Source organism: Arachis hypogaea, chromosome 17 (assembly GCF_003086295.3).
Source record: "Arachis hypogaea cultivar Tifrunner chromosome 17, arahy.Tifrunner.gnm2.J5K5, whole genome shotgun sequence".
In the NCBI taxonomy this organism is placed as follows: Eukaryota; Viridiplantae; Streptophyta; class Magnoliopsida; order Fabales; family Fabaceae; genus Arachis; species Arachis hypogaea.
The window spans coordinates 87,457,781-87,475,638 of NC_092052.1; the positions used below are offsets into that span (position 1 = coordinate 87,457,781).

Sequence of the window (17,858 nt, forward strand, 5' to 3'; positions counted from 1 at the left end):
GCATCTCCATTCCTGCCATTGGAGCAAACAACTTTGAGCTGAAACCTCAATTAGTTTCTCTGATGCAGCAGAACTGCAAGTTTCATGGACTTCCATCTGAAGATCCTTTTCAGTTCTTGACTGAATTCTTGCAGATATGTGATACTGTTAAGACTAATGGAGTAGATCCTGAAGTCTACAGGCTCATGCTTTTCCCTTTTGCTGTAAGAGACAGAGCTAGATTATGGTTGGATTCTCAACCCAAAGACAGCCTGAACTCTTGGGATAAGCTGGTCACGGCTTTCTTAGCCAAGTACTTTCCTCCTCAAAAGCTGAGCAAGCTTAGAGCTGATGTTCAAACCTTCAGACAGAAAGAAGGTGAATCCCTCTATGAAGCTTGGGAAAGATACAAATAGTTGACCAAAAAGTGTCCTTCTGACATGCTTTCAGAATGGACCATCCTGGATATATTCTATGATGGTTTATCTGAGCTATCAAAGATGTCATTGGATACCTCTGCAGGTGGATCCATTCACCTAAAGAAAACGCCTGCAGAAGCTCAAGAACTCATTGACATGGTTGCTAATAACCAGTTCATGTACACTTCTGAAAGGAATCCTGTGAGCAATGGGACGCCTATGAAGAAGGGAGTTCTTGAAGTTGATACTCTGAATGCCATATTGGCTCAGAACAAAATATTGACCCAACAGGTCAATATGATCTCTCAGAGTCTGCATGGAATGCAAGCTGCATCCAACAGTACTCAAGAGGCTTCTCCTGAAGAAGAAGCTTATGATCCTGAGCACCCTGCAATAGCAGAGGTAAATTACTTAGGTGGACCTTATGGAAACACCTATAACTCAACATGGAGAAATCATCCAAATTTCTCATGGAAGGATCAAAAGCCCCAACAAGGCTTTAATAATGGTGGAAGAAACAGGTTTAGCAACAGCAAGCCTTTTCCATCATCAACTCAGCAACAGACAGAGAACTCTGAACAAAATACTTCTAATTTAGCAAATCTAGTCTCTGATCTATCTAAGGCCACTGTAAGTTTCATGAATGAAACAAGGTCTTCCATTAGAAATCTGGAAGCACAAGTGGGCCAGCTGAGTAAAAGGATCACTGAAATCCATCCTAGTACTCTCCCAAGCAATACAGAAGAGAACCCAAAAGGAGAGTGCAAGGCCATTGACATAAGCGCCATGGCCGAACCTCTGAGGAGAGGAGAGGACGTGAATCCCAAGGAGGAGGACCTCCTGGGACGTCCAGTGATCAATAAGGAGCTTCCCTCTGAGAAACCAAAGGACTCTGAGGCTCATCTAGAGACCATAGAGATTCCATTGAACCTCCTTATGCTCTTCATGAGCTCTGATGAGTATTCCTCTTCTGAAGATAATGAGGATGTCACTGAAGAGCAAACTGCCAAGTTTCTTGGTGCAATCATGAAGCTAAATGCCAAATTATTTGGCATTGATACTTGGGAAGTTGAACCTCCCTTGTTCATCAATGAACTAAGTGATCTGGATCAACTGACATTGCCTCAGAAGAGACAGGATCCTGGAAAGTTCATAATACCCTGTACCATAGGCACCGTGATCTTTAAGGCTCTGTGTGACCTTGGTTCAGGAATAAACCTCATGCCCCTATCTGTAATAGAGAAACTGGGAATCTATGGGGTGCAAGCTGCTAAAATCTCATTAGAGATGGCAGACAGCTCAAGAAAACAGGCTTATGGACAAGTAGAGGACGTGTTAGTAAAGGTTGAAGGCCTTTACATCCCTGCTGATTTCATAGTCCTGGATACTGGAAAGGAAGAGGATGAATCCATCATCCTAGGAAGACCTTTCCTGGCCACAGCAAGAGCTGTGATTGATGTTGACAGAGGTGAAATATTCCTTCAATGGAATGAGAACTCCCTTGTGTTTAAAACTCAAGGATCTCCCTCTGCAACCATGGAGAGGAAGCAGAAAAAGCTTCTCTCCAAGCAGAGTCAACCAGAGCCCCCACAGTCAAACTCTAAGTTTGGTGTTGGGAGGCCACAACCAAACTCTAAGTTTGGTGTTGAACTCCCATATCCAAACTCTAAGTTTGGTGTTGGAGAGTCTCAACAAAGCTCTGCACATCTGTGAGGCTCCATGAGAGCCCACTGTCAAGCTATTGACATTAAAGAAGCGCTTGTGGGAGGCAACCCAATGTTTATTTATCTAACTATATTTTTCTTAGTTATGTGTCTTTATAGGTTCATGATCATGAGGAGTCATAAAATAAATATAAAAATTGAAAACGGAATCAAAAACACCAGAAGAAAAATCACACCCTGGAGGAGCATCTGTCTGGCGTTCAAACGCCAGAACAGAGCATAGTTCTGGCGCTGAACGCCCAGAATGGGAGCATCCTGGCGCTGAATGCCCAGAACAAGCATGGTTCTGGCGTTCAACGCCAGAAATGGCAGCAAAGGGGCGTTGAACGCCCAAAATGGGCACCAACCTGGCGCTGAACGCCCAGAGTTGTGTGCAAGGACATTTTACATGCCTAAATTGGTGCAGGGATGTAAATGCCTTGACACCTCAGGATCTGTGGACCCCACAGGATCATCTCAGGATCTGTGGACCCCACAGGATCCCCACCTACCTCATCATCTCTCTTTCCATTCATGATCATCCCTTCTTTTTTTCCATTTACCACTCACATCCATACACCCACTACCTTCAAAAATTCAACATCTCTCTCCCACCCAATCCCACCCATATGGCCGAATACACACTCCCATCCATCTCCTCCATATCTTCTTCTTATTCTTCTATTCTTTCTTCTTTTGCTCGAGGGCGAGCAACATTCTAAGTTTGGTGTGGTAAAAGCATAGCTTTTTTGTTTTTTCCATAACCATTGATGGCACCTAAGGCCAGAGAAACCTCTAGAAAGAGGAAAGGGAAGACAAAAGCTTCCATCAAGGTTCTATAGCTCAGTGGTAGAACATTTGACTGCAAATCAAGAGATCCCTGAGATACCTCAAGGGATACATTTTCTTCCACACAATTATTGGAAGCAACTAAGGGTGGAACATCAAGAGCACTCTATCATCCTTCATGAAATCAGAGAAGATCTAAAAGCACTGAAAGAGGAGCAACAAAGGCAAGGAAGAGACATAGAAGAGCTCAAGGACATCATTGATTCCTCAAGAAGGAAATGCCACCATTACTAAGGTGGATTCATTCCTTGTTCTTAATTCTTCTGCTTTTCGTTTTCTATGTTATATGCTTATCTATGTTTGTGTCTTCATTACATGATCATTAGTAGTTAGTAACTTTGTCTTAAAGTTATAAATGTCCTATGAATCCATCACCTCTCTTAAATGAAAAATGTTTTAATTCAAAAGAACAAGAAGTACATGAGTTTCAAATTTATCCTTGAACTTAGTTTAATTATATTGATGTGGTGACAATGCTTCTTGTTTTCTGAATGTATGCTTGAACAGTGCATATGTCTTTTGAAGTTGTTGTTTAAGAATGTTAAATATGTTGGCTCTTGAAAGAATGATGACTAGGAGACATGTTATTTGATAATCTGAAAAATCATAAAAATGATTCTTGAAGCAAGAAAAAGCAGCAAAGAACAAAGCTTGCAGAAAAAAAAAAAAATAGGCGAAAAAAAATAGAAAGAAAAAGAAAAAGCAAGCAGAAAAAGCCAAAGCTCTTAAAACCAAGAGGCAAGAGCAAAAAGCCAATAACCCTTAAAACCAAAAGGCAAGGGCAAATAAAAAGGATCCCAAGGCTTTGAGCATCAGTGGATAGGAGGGCCTAAAGGAATAAAATCCTGGTCTAAGCGGCTAAACCAAGCTGTCCCTAACCATGTGCTTGTGGCGTGTAGGTGTCAAGTGAAAACTTGAGACTGAGCGGTTAAAGTCAAGGTCCAAAGCAAAAAAAAAGAGTGTGCTTAAGAACCCTGGACACCTCTAATTGGGGACTTTAGCAACGCTGAGTCACAATCTGAAAAGGTTCACCCAATTATGTGTCTGTGGCATTTATGTATCCGGTGGTAATACTGGAAAACAAAGTGCTTAGGGCCACGGCTAAGACTCATAAAGAAGCTGTGTTCAAGAATCATCATACTGAACTAGGAGAATCAATAACACTATTCGAAATCTGAAGTTCCTATAGATGCCAATCATTCTGAACCTCAATGGATAAAGTGAGATGCCAAAACTATTCAAGAGGCAAAAAGCTATAAGTCCCGCTCATATGATTGGAGCTATGTTTCATTGATAGTTTGGAATTTATAGTATATTCTCTTCTTTTTTCCTATTTGATTTTCAGTTGCTTGGGGACAAGCAACAATTTAAGTTTGGTGTTGTGATGAGCGGATAATTTATACGCTTTTTGACATTGTTTTTAGTATGTTTTTAGTAGGATCTAGTCACTTTTAGGGATGTTTTCATTTGTTTTTATGTTAAATTCACATTTCTGGACTTTACTATGAGTTTGTGTGTTTTTCTGTGATTTCAGGTATTTTCTGGCTGAAATTGAGGGACTTGAGCAGAAATCAGATTCAGAGGTTGAAAAAGGACTGCTGATGCTGTTGGATTCTGACCTCCCTGCACTCAAAGTGGATTTTCTGGAGCTACAGAACTCTAAATGGCGCGCTTCTAATTGCGTTAGAAAGTAGACATCCAGGGCTTTCCAGCAATATATAATAGTCCATACTTTGGCCAAGAATTGACGACGTAAACTGGCGTTCAACGCCAGCTTTCTACCCAAATCTGGCATCCAGCGCCAGAAAAGGATCCAAAACCAGAGTTGAACGCCCAAACTGGCACAAAAAGTGGCGTTCAACTCCACAAATGGCCTCTGCACGTGCAACACTTAAGCTCAGCCCAAACACACACCAAGTGGGCCCCGGAAGTGGATTTATACATCAAATACTTACTCATGTAAACCCTAGTAGCTAGTTTATTATAAATAGGACCTCTTACTATTGTATTAGGAATCTTTGGTCTCAGTTTTATTCCATTGTTCATCTTAGGAGACTATTGATCTCGTTTAGGGGGCTGGCCATCTCGGCCATGCCTGGACCTTCACTTATGTATTTTCAACGGTAGAGTTTCTACACTCCATAGATTAAGGTGTGGAGCTCTGCTGTTCCTCAAAGGTTAATGCAAAGTACTACTGTTTTCTATTCAATTCATCTTATTTCGCTTCTAAGATATCCATTCGCACCCAAGAACGTGATGAAGGTGATGATTATGTGTGACGCCCATCATCCTTCCCCCTTATGAACGCGTGCCTGACAAACACTTCTGTTCTACATGAATTAAGCTAGAATGAGTATCTCTTAGATCTCCTAACCAGAATCTTCGTGGCGCAAGCTAGAATGATGGCGGGATTCAAGAGAATCTGGAAAGTCTAAACCTTGTCTGTGGTATTCCGAGTAGGATTCAATGATTGAATGACTGTGACGAGCTTCAAACTCGCGAGTGCTGGGCGTTAGTGACAGACGCAAAAGGAGGGTGAATCCTATTCCAGCATGATCGAGAACCGACAGATGAATGGCCGTGCTGTGACAGATCATGTGAGCATATCTTTCACTGAGAGGAGGGGATGTAGCCACTGACAACGGTGATGCCCTTGCATAAAGCCAGCCATGGAAAGGAGTAAGACTGATTGGATGAAGATAGCAGGAAAGCAGAGTTTCAGAGGAACGAAAAGCATCTCCATTCGCTTATCTGAAATTCCTACCAATGATTTACATAAGTATCTCTATCCCTATTTTATTATTTAATATTCGAAAATACCATTATCACTTTATATCTGCCTGACTGAGATTTACAAGGTGACCATAGCTTGCTTCATACCAACAATCTCCGTGGGATTCGACCCTTACTCACGTAAGGTATTACTTGGACGACCCAGTGCACTTGCTGGTTAGTTGTATCGAAGTTGTGACAATCATGAATTAAGATCAGAGCACCAAGCTTTGGAGCCATTACCAGGATTTGTTCGAGCCTGGAGATCACAATTTCGTGCACCAATGGTGTTTATTCATCTTTCGAGGGAGGCCAGGACGTGGCATCAGATCTTTGCCCACTACGTCATGCCTATCACTCATTTCACAGAGATCCCGGTGGACATGCTCGTCCTGATCGGATGTGTTATGGAGGGGAAAGAGGTATACTTCACTCAAATGGCACAGCTGGCTGGTACCCCATGGTTGGCGGATGATATATCACCATCCCCGGATGACGAAAATGAGGAGTTCATTCCGTGGGGGACATGGGTGAACGAGAAGCCCTTATCCCAGCGCTCGTCTAGAGCCAGAGCAGCAGCAGCCAGACCTTCTTCTTCATCAGCTGTAGCAGCACCGTCAGCACCATCAGCATCCACTACACCACCAGCAGCACCTCAACCGACTTACCTTCTAGTCCAGCACCTGATCCCCTTTATGGAGCGCAGTGAGCGCCGCATTATACGACACTTGGACAGGATGGATCAGATGTTTGTGGCATTGGGCATTGAGTTGCCCCCTCTTCCTGACTCTTCTGCATAACAGGAGGAGCATGCTGAGGAGCATGAGGCAGAGCCAGCTCAGACAGAGGCACCACCGCAGACAAAGGCTACTCTGGAGGTTCAGCAGCCACCTGAGGAGCCACAGCCTGAGACCCAGCCAGACGTGACAGTTGGCCCTCACCATGAGCCAGAGCAGTAGCATCGAGGACGATGCTCGATTCTAAGTGTAGGGAGGTGATGAGCGGATAATTTATACACTTTTTGGCATTATTTTTAGTATGTTTTTAGTAGGATCTAGTTACTTTTAGGGATATTTTTATTAGTTTTTATGTTAAATTCACATTTCTGGACTTTACTATGAGTTTGTGTGTTTTTCTGTGATTTCAGATATTTTCTGGCTGAAATTGAGGGACTTGAGCAAAAATCAGATTCAGAGGTAGAAGAAGGACTGCTGATGCTGTTGGATTCTGACCTCCCTGCACTCAAAGTGAATTTTCTGGAGATACAGAACTCAAAATGGCGTGCTTCCAATTGTTTTGGAAAGTACACATCCAGGGATTTTCAGCAACATATAATAGTCCATACTTTGGCTGAGTTTAGATGACGCAAAAGGGCCTTGAACACCAGTTCTACGCTGCAGTCTGGAGTTAAACGCCAGAAACACGTCACGAACCAGAGTTGAACGCCAGAAACACGTTACAACCTGGCGTTCAACTCCAAAAAGAGCCTCTGCACGTGTAACATTCAAGCTCAGCCCAAGCACACACCAAGTGGGCCCCAGAAGTGGATTTATGCATCAATTACTTACTTCTGTAAACCCTAGTAACTCGTTTAGTATAAATAGGACTTTTTACTATTGTATTAGACATCTTTGGAACATCTTTGGAAGATCGTGGATTGTATTTTTGATCCTGTGATCACGTTTTTTGGGGCTGGCCTCTCGGCCATGCCTGAACCTTTCACTTATGTATTTTCAACGGTAGAGTTTCTACACTCCATAGATTAAGGTGTGGAGCTCTGCTGTTCCTCATGAATTAATGCAAAGTACTACAGTTTTCTACTCAATTCAACTTATTCTGCTTCTAAGATATCCATTCGCACCCAAGAACATGATGAATGTGATGATTATGTGACGCTCATCATCATTCTCACTTATGAACGCGTGCCTGACAAACACTTCTGTTCTACATGCAACCAAGCTAGAATGAGTATCTCTTAGATATCTAATACAGAGGACCGAGTCCGAGATATTAGAATCTTCGTGGTATAAGTTAGAACCCATGGATGGCCATTCCTGAGATCCGAAAAGTCTAAACCTTGTCTGTGGTATTCTGAGTAGGATCTGGGAAGGGATGGCTGTGACGATCTTCAAACTCGCGAGTGCTGGGCGTAGTAACAGACGCAAAAGGAGGGTGAATCCTATTCCAGTATGATCGAGAACCTCAGATGATTAGCCGTGCCGTGACAGAGCATTTGGACCTTTTTCATAAGAGGATGGGATGTAGCCATTGACAACGGTGATTCCCTTACAGAAAGCTTGCCATGGAAAGGAGTAGGACTGATTGGATGAAGACAGCAGGAAAGCAGAAGTTCAGAAGAACGAAAGCATCTCTATACGCTTATCTGAAATTCTAACCAATGAATTACATAAGTATTTCTATATTTATTTTCTATTTATTTATTATTTATTTTCGAAAACTCCATAACTATTTGATATCCTCCTGACTGAGATTTACAAGGTGACCATAGCTTGCTTCATACCGACAATCTCCGTGGAATTGACCCTTACTCACGTAAGGTTTTATTAGTTGGACAACCCAGTGCACTTATTGGTTAGTTGTGCGAAGTTGTGAAGTTATGTTTGGACCATGGTATTGTGCACCAGTTATTGGCGCCATGCCACGGAGAGAACGAACAACAAATTTTACAATCTCAGAGTAACAATTTCGCATGTATCAAGTTTTTGGCGCCGTTGCTAGGGATTGTTCGAGTTTGGACAACTGACGGTTCATCTTGTTGCTCAGATTAGGTAATTTTCTTTTTGTTTTATTTTCAAAAATTTTTCAAAAAAATTCTTTCAAAAATTTCTCATCTGTTTTCGAAAATTATTCTAAAATTTTTTAAGAATGAATTCTAGTATTTCATGAAGCATGTTGAAGCCTGACTGGCTGTAAAGCCATGTCTAAATTCATTTGGACTGGGGCTTCCAACCCAACATTATCAAGAGCAAGCTAGTTGTTGCTAATCCACCTGCTGCTGTTCCTGATCCACCTGATTTACATGCTAAAGCTTGACTGGCTATTAAGCCATATCTAACCCTGAGATTGGAGCTTTAGACTAAGAATGCAAGATTCCTGGAATTCACATTAAAAATTTTGGAATCCTTATTTTTCTTTTTCACATTAATTTTCGAAAAATCCAAAAAAAATCATAAAATCATAAAAATCAAAAATATTTTGTGTTTCTTGTTTGAGTCTTTAGTCAATTTCAAGTTTGGTGTCAATTGCATTTTTTCTAAAAAATTCTCTGCATTTTTCAAAAATTCATGCATTCATGCATTCATAGTGTTCTTCATGATCTTCAAGTTGTTACTGGCCAGTCTTCTTGTTTGATCTTCATATTTTCTTGTTTTGTGTCTTTTCTTGTTTTTCATGTGCATTTTTGCATTCATAGTGTCTGAACGTGAAAGATTTCTAAGTTTGGTGTCTTGCATGTTTTCTTTGCATTGAAAATTTTTCAAAAATATGTTCTTGATGTTCATCATGATCTTCAAAGTGTTCTTGGTGTTCATCTTGACATTCATAGCATTCTTGCATACATTCATTGTTTTGATCCATAACTTTCATGCATTGCATCAATTTCATGTTTTTCTCTCTCATCATTAAAAATTCAAAAATCAAAAAAAATATCTTTCCCTTTTTCACTCATAAATTTCGAAAATTTGGATTGACTTTTTCAAAAAATTTTAAAATCTAGTTGTTTTTAAGAGTCAAATCAAATTTTCAATTTAAAAATCTTATCTTTTTCAAAATCTTTTTCAAAAATCTTATCTTTTTCATTTTTCGTAGTCATTTTCAAAAATTTAAAAAAAAAAAGTTATTTTTCAAAAATCTTTTCTTAATTTTATCTTATAATTTTCGAAAATTTTCTCATTAATTAATGTTTTGATTCAAAAATTTCATGTTTGTTACTTGCTTGTCAAGAAAGATTCAAACTTTAAATTCTAGAATCATATCTTGTGATTTCTTGTGAATCAAGTCATTAATTGTGATTTTAAAAATCAAATCTTTTTCAAAACTAATTTCAATCATATCTTTTCAAAAATATCTTTTTATCTTATCTTTTTCAAAACCATATCTTTTCTATCATATCTTTTTAAAACATATCTTTTTCAAAAATTTGATTTTAAAATATCTTTTCTAACTTCTTATCTTCTTATCTTTTCAAAATTGATTTTCAAATTTGTTTCAACTAACTAACTAACTTTTTGTTTGTTTCTTATCTTTTTCAAAACTACCTAACTAACTCTCTCCCTCTAATTTTCGAAAATCTCTTCCCTCTTTTTCAAAAATTCTTTTTAATTAACTAATTGTTTCAAATTTTATTTTTAATATTTCTTCTTTTAATTTTCGAAAATCACTAACCATTTTTCAAAAATAATTTTCGAAAATCCTTCTCTCTCATCTCCTTCTATTTATTTATTCATCTTCTAACACTTCTCTCCCATCCAAAAATTTGAACACTACCTCCCTCTCTGTGTTCGAGTTTTTCTTCTTCCCTATTATTATTATTTTTCTGTTCCCTCTTTTTCATATGAGCAGGAGCAAGGACAAGAAAATTCTTGTTGAAGCAGATCCTGAACCTGAAAAGGACTCTGAAAAGGAAACTAAGAGAAGCTAAAATACAACAATCCAGAGATAACCTTACAGAAATTTTCAAACAGAAAGAGGATATGGCAGCCGAAAATAATAATAATGCAAGGAGGATGCTTGGTGACTTTACTGCACCTAATTCCAATTTCCATGGAAGAAGCATCTCCATCCCTGCTATTGGAGCAAACAATTTTGAGCTGAAACCTCAATTAGTTTCTCTAATGCAGCAAAATTGCAAGTTTCATGGACTTCCATCTGAAGATCCTTTTCAGTTCTTAACTGAATTCTTGCAGATCTATGATACTGTTAAGACTAATGGAGTAGATTCTGAAGTCTACAGGCTCATGCTTTTCCTTTTTGCTATAAGAGATAGAGCTAGAGTGTGGTTGGACTCTCAACCCAAAGATAGCCTGAACTCTTGGGATAAGCTGGTCACGGCTTTCTTAGCCAAGTTCTTTCCTCCCCAAAAGCTGAGTAAGCTTAGAGTGGATGTTTAAACCTTCAGACAGAAAGAAGGTGAATCCCTCTATGAAGCTTGGGAGAGATATAAGCAACTCACCAAAAAGTGTCCTTCTGACATGCTTTCAGAATGGACCATCCTGGATATATTCTATGATGGTCTGTCTGAATTAGCTAAGATGTCATTGGATACTTCTGCAGGTGGATCCATTCACCTAAAGAAAATGCCTGCAGAAGCTCAAGAACTCATTGACATGGTTGCTAATAACCAGTTTATGTACACTTCTGAGAGGAATCCTGTGAGTAATGGGACACCTCAGAAGAAGGGAGTTCTTGAAATTGATACTCTGAATGCCATATTGGCTCAGAATAAAATATTGACTAAGCAAGTCAATATGATTTCTCAGAGTCTGAATGGAATGCAAGCTGCATCCAACAGTACTCGAGAGGCATCTTCTGAAGAAGAAGCTTATGATCCTGAAAACCCTGCAATAGCAGAGGTAAATTACATGGGTGAACCATATGGAAACACCTATAATCCCTCATGGAGAAATCACCCAAATCTCTCATGGAAGGATCAACAAAAGCCTCAACAAGGCTTTAATAATGGTGGAAGAAACAGGTTTAGCAATAGCAAGCTTTTTCCATCATCCACTCAGCAACAGACAGAGAACTCTGAACAAAATACCTCTAATTTAGCAAATTTAGTCTCTGATCTATCTAAGGCCACTCTGAGTTTCATGAATGAAACAAGGTCCTCCATTAGAAATTTGGAGGCACAAGTGGGCCAGCTGAGTAAAAAGATCACTGAAACCCCTCCTAGTACTCTCCTAAGCAATACAGAAGAAAATCCAAAAGGAGAGTGCAAGGCCATTGACATAGTCAACATGGCCGAACCTAGAGAGGAAGGGGAGGATGTGAATCCCAAGGAGGAAGACCTCCTGGGACGTCCAGTGATCAACAAGGAGTGTCCCTCTGAGGAACCAAAGGAATCTGAGACTCATCTAGAGACCATAGAGATTCCATTAAACCTCCTTACGCCCTTCATGAGCTCTGATGAATATTCTTCTTCTGAAGAGAATGATGATGTTACTGAATAGCAAGTTGCCAAGTTCCTTGGTGCAATCATGAAGCTGAATGCCAATTTATTTGGTAATGAGACTTGGGGAGATGAACCTCCCCTGTTCACCAATGAACTAAATGCATTGGATCAACTGAGATTGCCTCAGAAGAAATAGGATCCTGGAAAGTTCCTGATACCTTGTACCATAGGCACCATGACCTTTGAGAAGGCTCTATGTGATCTTGGGTCAGGAATAAACCTCATGCCACTCTCTGTAATGGAGAAACTGGGAATCTTTGAGGTACAAGCTGCTAAAATCTCATTAGAGATGGCAGACAATTCCAGAAAACAGGCTTATGGACAAGTAGAGGACATATTAGAAAACGTTGAAGGCCTTTACATCCCTGCTGATTTCATAATCCTAGATATTGGGAAGGATGAGGATGAATCCATCATCCTTGGAAGACCCTTCCTAGCCACAGCAAGAGCTATGATTGATGTTAACAGAGGTGAACTAGTCCTTCAATTGAATGAGGACTCCCTTGAGTTTAAAACTCAAGGACATCCTTCTGTAAACATGGAAAAGAGGCACAATAAGCTTCTCTCAAAACAGAGTCAACCAGAGCCCCCACAGTCAAACTCTAAGTTTGGTGTTGGGAGGCCACAACCAAACTCTATGTTTGGTGTTGAACTCCCATATCCAAACTCTAAGTTTGGTGTTGGGGAGTCTCAACAATGCTCTAAACATCTGTGAGGCTCCATGAGAGCCCACTGTCAAGCTATTGACATTAAAGAAGCGCTTGTTGGGAGGCCACCCAATTTTTGTTTATCTAATTTTAATTTATTTTTATTGTTATTTCATGTTTTATTAGGTTCATGATCATGTGGAGTCACAAAATAAATCAAAAAATTAAAAACAGAATCAAAAACAGCAGAAGAAAAATCACACCCTGGAGGAAGGACTTACTGGCGTTTAAACGCCAGTAAGGAGCATCTGGCTGGCGTTCAACGCCAGAACAGAGCATGGATCTGGCGCTGAACACCAGAAACAAGCAGCATCCTGGCGCTCAGAGGCCAGAAATGCACACTGAGGAAGAGCTGGCGCTGAACGCCAGAAACAAGCATCTGGGCGCTGAACGCCCAGAACAAGCATCAATTCGGCGTTTAAACGCCAGAATTGCATGCAAAGGCATTTTACATGCCTAATTGGTGCAGGGATGTAAATCCTTGACACCTCAAGATCTGTGAACCTCACAGGATCATCTCAGGATCTGTGAACCCCACAGGATCCCCACCTTCCTTCCTCATAATCCTAGTTTTTCCACATCTCCTTCTTCATCCATTCTTTCTTCTTTTGCTCGAGGGCAAGCAACATTCTAAGTTTGGTGTGGTAAAAGCATTGCTTATTTTACTTTTCCATAACCATTGATGGCACCTAAGGCCAGAGAAACCTCAAAAAAAAAAAAAAAGAGAGGAGAAAAGGGAAGACAAAAGCTTCCACCTCAAAGTCATGGGAGATGGAGAGATTCATGTAAAGGATCTATAGCTCAGTGGTAGAACATTTGACTGCAAATCAAGAGATCCCTGAGATACCTCAGGGGATACATTTCCCCCCACACAATTATTGGGAGCAACTAAGGATAGGAGCACCAAAATCACTAGGGATCAAGCAACAGAGACAAGGAAGAGACATAGAAGAGCTTAAGGACATCATTGGTCCCTCAAGAAGAAAACGCTACCATCACTAAGGTGGACTCATTCCTTGTTCTTAAATTCTCTATTTTTTGTTTTCTTTATGTTAAGTGCTTATCCATGTTTGTGTCTTATTACATGATCATTAGTATTTAGTAACTTTGTCTTAAAGTTATGAATGTCCTATGAATCCATCACCTCTCTTAAATGAAAAATGTTTTAATTCAAAAGAATAAGAAGTACATGAGTTTCGAATTTATCCTTGAACTTAGTTTAATTAATTTGATGTGGAGACAATAATTTTTGTTTTCTGAATGAATGCTTGAACAGTGTATATGTCTTTTGAAGTTAGTGTTTTAGAATGTTAAATATGTTGGCTCTTGAAAGAATGATGAACAGGAGACATGTTATTTGATAATCTGAAAAATCATAAAAATGATTCTTGAAGCAAGAAAAAGCAGTGAATACAAAAGCTTACAGAAAAAAAAATGGCGAAAAAAAAAATTTAGGAAAAGAAAAAGCAAGCAGAAAAAGCCAAAAGCTCTTAAAACCAAAAGGCAAGAGCAAAAAGCCAATAGCCCTTAAAACCAAAAGGCAAGGGTAAATAAAAAGGATCCCAAGGCTTTGAGCATCAGTGGATAGGAGGGCCTAAAGGAATAAAATCCTGGCCTAAGCGGCTAAACCAAGTTGTCCCTAACCATGTGCTTGTGGCGTGAAGGTGTCAAGTAAAAACTTGAGACTGAGCGGTTAAAGTCAAGGTCCAAAGCAAAAGAAGAGTGTGCTTAAGAACCCTGGACACCTCTAATTGGGGACTTTAGCAAAGCTGAGTCACAATCTGGAAAGGTTCACCCAATTATGTGTCTGTGGCATTTATGTATCCGGTGGTAATACTGGAAAACAAAGTGCTTAGGGCCACGGCCAAGACTCATAAAGTAGCTGTGTTCAAGAATCAACATACTGAACTAGGAGAATCAATAACACTATCTAAACTCTGAGTTCCAATAGATGCCAATCATTCTGAACCTCAATGGATAAAGTGAAATGCCAAAACTATTCAAGAGGCAAAAAGCTACAAGTCCCGCTCATCTGATTGGAGCTATGTTTCATTGATATTTTGGAATTTATAGTATATTCTCTTCTTTTTATCCTATTTGATTTTCAGTTGCTTGGGGACAAGCAACAATTTAAGTTTGGTGTTGTGATGAGCGGATAATTTATACGCTTTTTGGCATTATTTTTAGTATGTTTTTAGTAGGATCTAGTTACTTTTAGGGATGTTTTTATTAGTTTTTATGTTAAATTCACATTTCTGGACTTTACTATGAGGTTGTGTGTTTTTCTATGATTTCAGGTATTTTCTGGCTGAAATTGAGGGACTTGAGCAAAAATCAGATTCAGAGGTAGAAGAAGGACTGCTGATGCTGTTGGATTCTGACCTCCCTGCACTCAAAATGAATTTTCTGGAGTTATAGAACTCAAAATGGCGCGCTTCCCATTGCTTTGGAAAGTAGACATCCAGGGCTTTCCAGCAATATATAATAGTCCATACTTTGGCTGAGTTTAGACGACGCAAATGGGCGTTGAACACCAGTTCTACGCTGCATTCTGGAGTTAAACGCCAGAAACACGTCACGAACCAGAGTTGAACGCCAGAAACACGTTACAACCTGGCGTTCAACTCCAAAAAGAGCCTCTGCACGTGTAACATTCAAGCTCAGCCCAAGCACACACCAAGTGGACCCCGGAAGTGGATTTATGCATCAATTACTTACTTCTGTAAACCCTAGTAACTCGTTTAGTATAAATAGGACTTTTTACTATTGTATTAGACATCTTTGGAACATCTTTGGAAGATCCTGGATTGTATTTTTGATCCTGTGATCACGTTTTGGGGGCTGGCCTCTCGGCCATGCCTGAACCTTTCACTTATGTATTTTCAACGGTAGAGTTTCTACACTCCATAGATTAAGGTGTGGAGCTCTGCTGTTCCTAATGAATTTATGCAAAGTACTACTGTTTTCTATTAAATTCAACTTATTCTACTTCTAAGATATCCATTTGCACCCAAGAACATGATGAATGTGATGATTATGTGACGCTCATCATCATTCTCACTTATGAACGCGTGCATGACAAACACTTCCGTTCTACATGCAACCAAGCTAGAATGATTATCTCTTCTAATACAGAGGATCGAGTCCGAGATATTAGAATCTTCGTGGTATAAGTTAGAACCCATGGATGGCCGTTCCTGAGATCCGAAAAGTCTAAACCTTGTCTATGGTATTCCGAGTAGGATCTGGGAAGGGATGGCTGTGACGATCTTCAAACTCGCGAGTGCTGGGCGTAGTGACAGACGCAAAAGGAGGGTGAATCCTATTCCAGTATGATCGAGAACCTCAGATGATTAGCCGTGCCGTGACAGAGCATTTGGACCTTTTTCACAAGAGGATGGGATGTAGCCATTGACAACGGTGATTCCCTTACAGAAAGCTTGTGATGGAAAGGAGTAGGACTGATTGGATGAAGACAGCAGGAAAGCAGAAGTTCAGAAGAACGAAAGCATCTATATACGCTTATCTGAAATTTTAACCAATGAATTACATAAGTATTTATATCTTTATTTTCTATTTATTTATTATTTATTTTCAAAAACTCCATAACTATTTGATATCCGCCTGACTGAGATTTACAAGGTGACCATAGCTTGCTTCATACCGACAATCTCCGTGGGATCGACCCTTACTCACGTAAGGTTTTATTACTTGGACGACCCAGTGCACTTGCTGGTTAGTTGTGCGAAGTTGTGAAGTTATGTTTGGACCATGGTATTGTGCACCAGTTATTGGCGCCATGCCAGGAAGAGAACGAACAACAAATTTTACAACCTCAAAGTAACAATTTCGCATGTATCAGGAGGTCACCGTTGCCGCCGTCAGTGGAGTAGCTATTTTGGGTGATGAGTTCAGACATTTATCTTTTATTTTGTGCTATTTTTAGTATTTCACACTTTGCTTTACCGCACTTTTTGGATCATTGTATATATTAGTATTGTGGATACTTATATTCTAGTTATTGCATTTTGCTTGCACCTTAGTTTGGATACTTTTCTTATTTTTAGAAGATTTTCTTTACATAGTTATTTTGGCTTGTTTTAGCTTTTTGGTTGTGATTAGAAAAATATTTTGGATTTTTGAAACTTAGTTGACCCTTTTTATATACGAAATGTGTTTTGATTGAAAAAGGGGTAAACTAAAAAAATTTTTAAAATTTTCTAAATCACAACATTGCATTAGGATAAGCTTAGTCAAAATAATAAAATTTTTCAAGAATTTTATCTATAGGGCACCCCAATTAATTGAAAAAACAAAATGTTTTTAGAACTTGCTTGAATCACATATATTGTGGAACATGTTTTGAGCTACGAACACAAGCAAGTGAGATTTGAGCTTAATTGTGTGGTTACATCATATAACCACTTACTTTCTTTCTTGTGTGCATCATTCTTTTCCTATGATTGTGATCCTTGATTTGTTTAATTCTTTATGTCCATTATTTTGTGTATACATCCATTTACATGATTGAGGCCATTGTTCAAATAGCTCACTTATCCAAATAGCCTACCTGTTATCTTCCATTGTTGACCAATTTTGAGACTATGCTTAACCCATTTGTTCTTAATTGTAGCACTGATAAACCACTATTTTATGGTTTATCTTGTGCTCATTTGAGTGGTTTTTATCAAGTCCTTACCCACTTATTCATACATATTACATGGTTTTACAATTCCTTCCTAGTTTTGTTCTATGGTTGAAAACTTGCTTCCTAGAATCTTTAATTTGTGTATTTTAATTCTCCTTTATACCATTCGATGCCGTGATCCGTGGGTTAAGTGTTGCAGGCTTTATAGGATAGGAATGGCTTAGAGAATAGAGAGGAAGCTTGCAAAAATGGAAGAAACACAAGAAACTAAGGAGATAACCAGTAAGCATTGACACGCAGGCATGGCTAATGCGTGCGTGCGACATGGAGGAATTTGCAGCGACACGTGCGCGTGCCTGATGCGTACGCGTGGATTGGAGTTTGCACAAAGATGCGTGCGTATGGATGACGCGTACGCGTGACACGCCAAAACAACCAGCGACGCGCACGCGTGACTGATGCCTACGCGTGACATGCGTGATCTGCAGAAATAACAGAAAACGCTGGGGGCAATTTCGGCCCGGGTTTTGACCCATTTCTCAGCCCAAAAAACACATATTAGAGGCTATAAAGTGGGGGAATCAATTC

General features: G+C 39.6%; 2 non-coding genes across 2 annotated transcripts; both read right to left on the reverse strand.

Annotated features, from left to right (window-relative positions):
* Positions 1–317: 317 nt before the first annotated feature.
* On the reverse strand, positions 318–425 carry LOC112768889 (small nucleolar RNA R71). Its single transcript, XR_003186268.1, has one exon. It is a non-coding gene; the product is annotated as a small nucleolar RNA R71 (small nucleolar RNA).
* Positions 426–10,830: 10,405 nt separating this feature from the next.
* Positions 10,831–10,938, reverse strand: LOC112768562 (small nucleolar RNA R71). Its single transcript, XR_003185973.1, has one exon. It is a non-coding gene; the product is annotated as a small nucleolar RNA R71 (small nucleolar RNA).
* Positions 10,939–17,858: the final 6,920 nt, after the last annotated feature.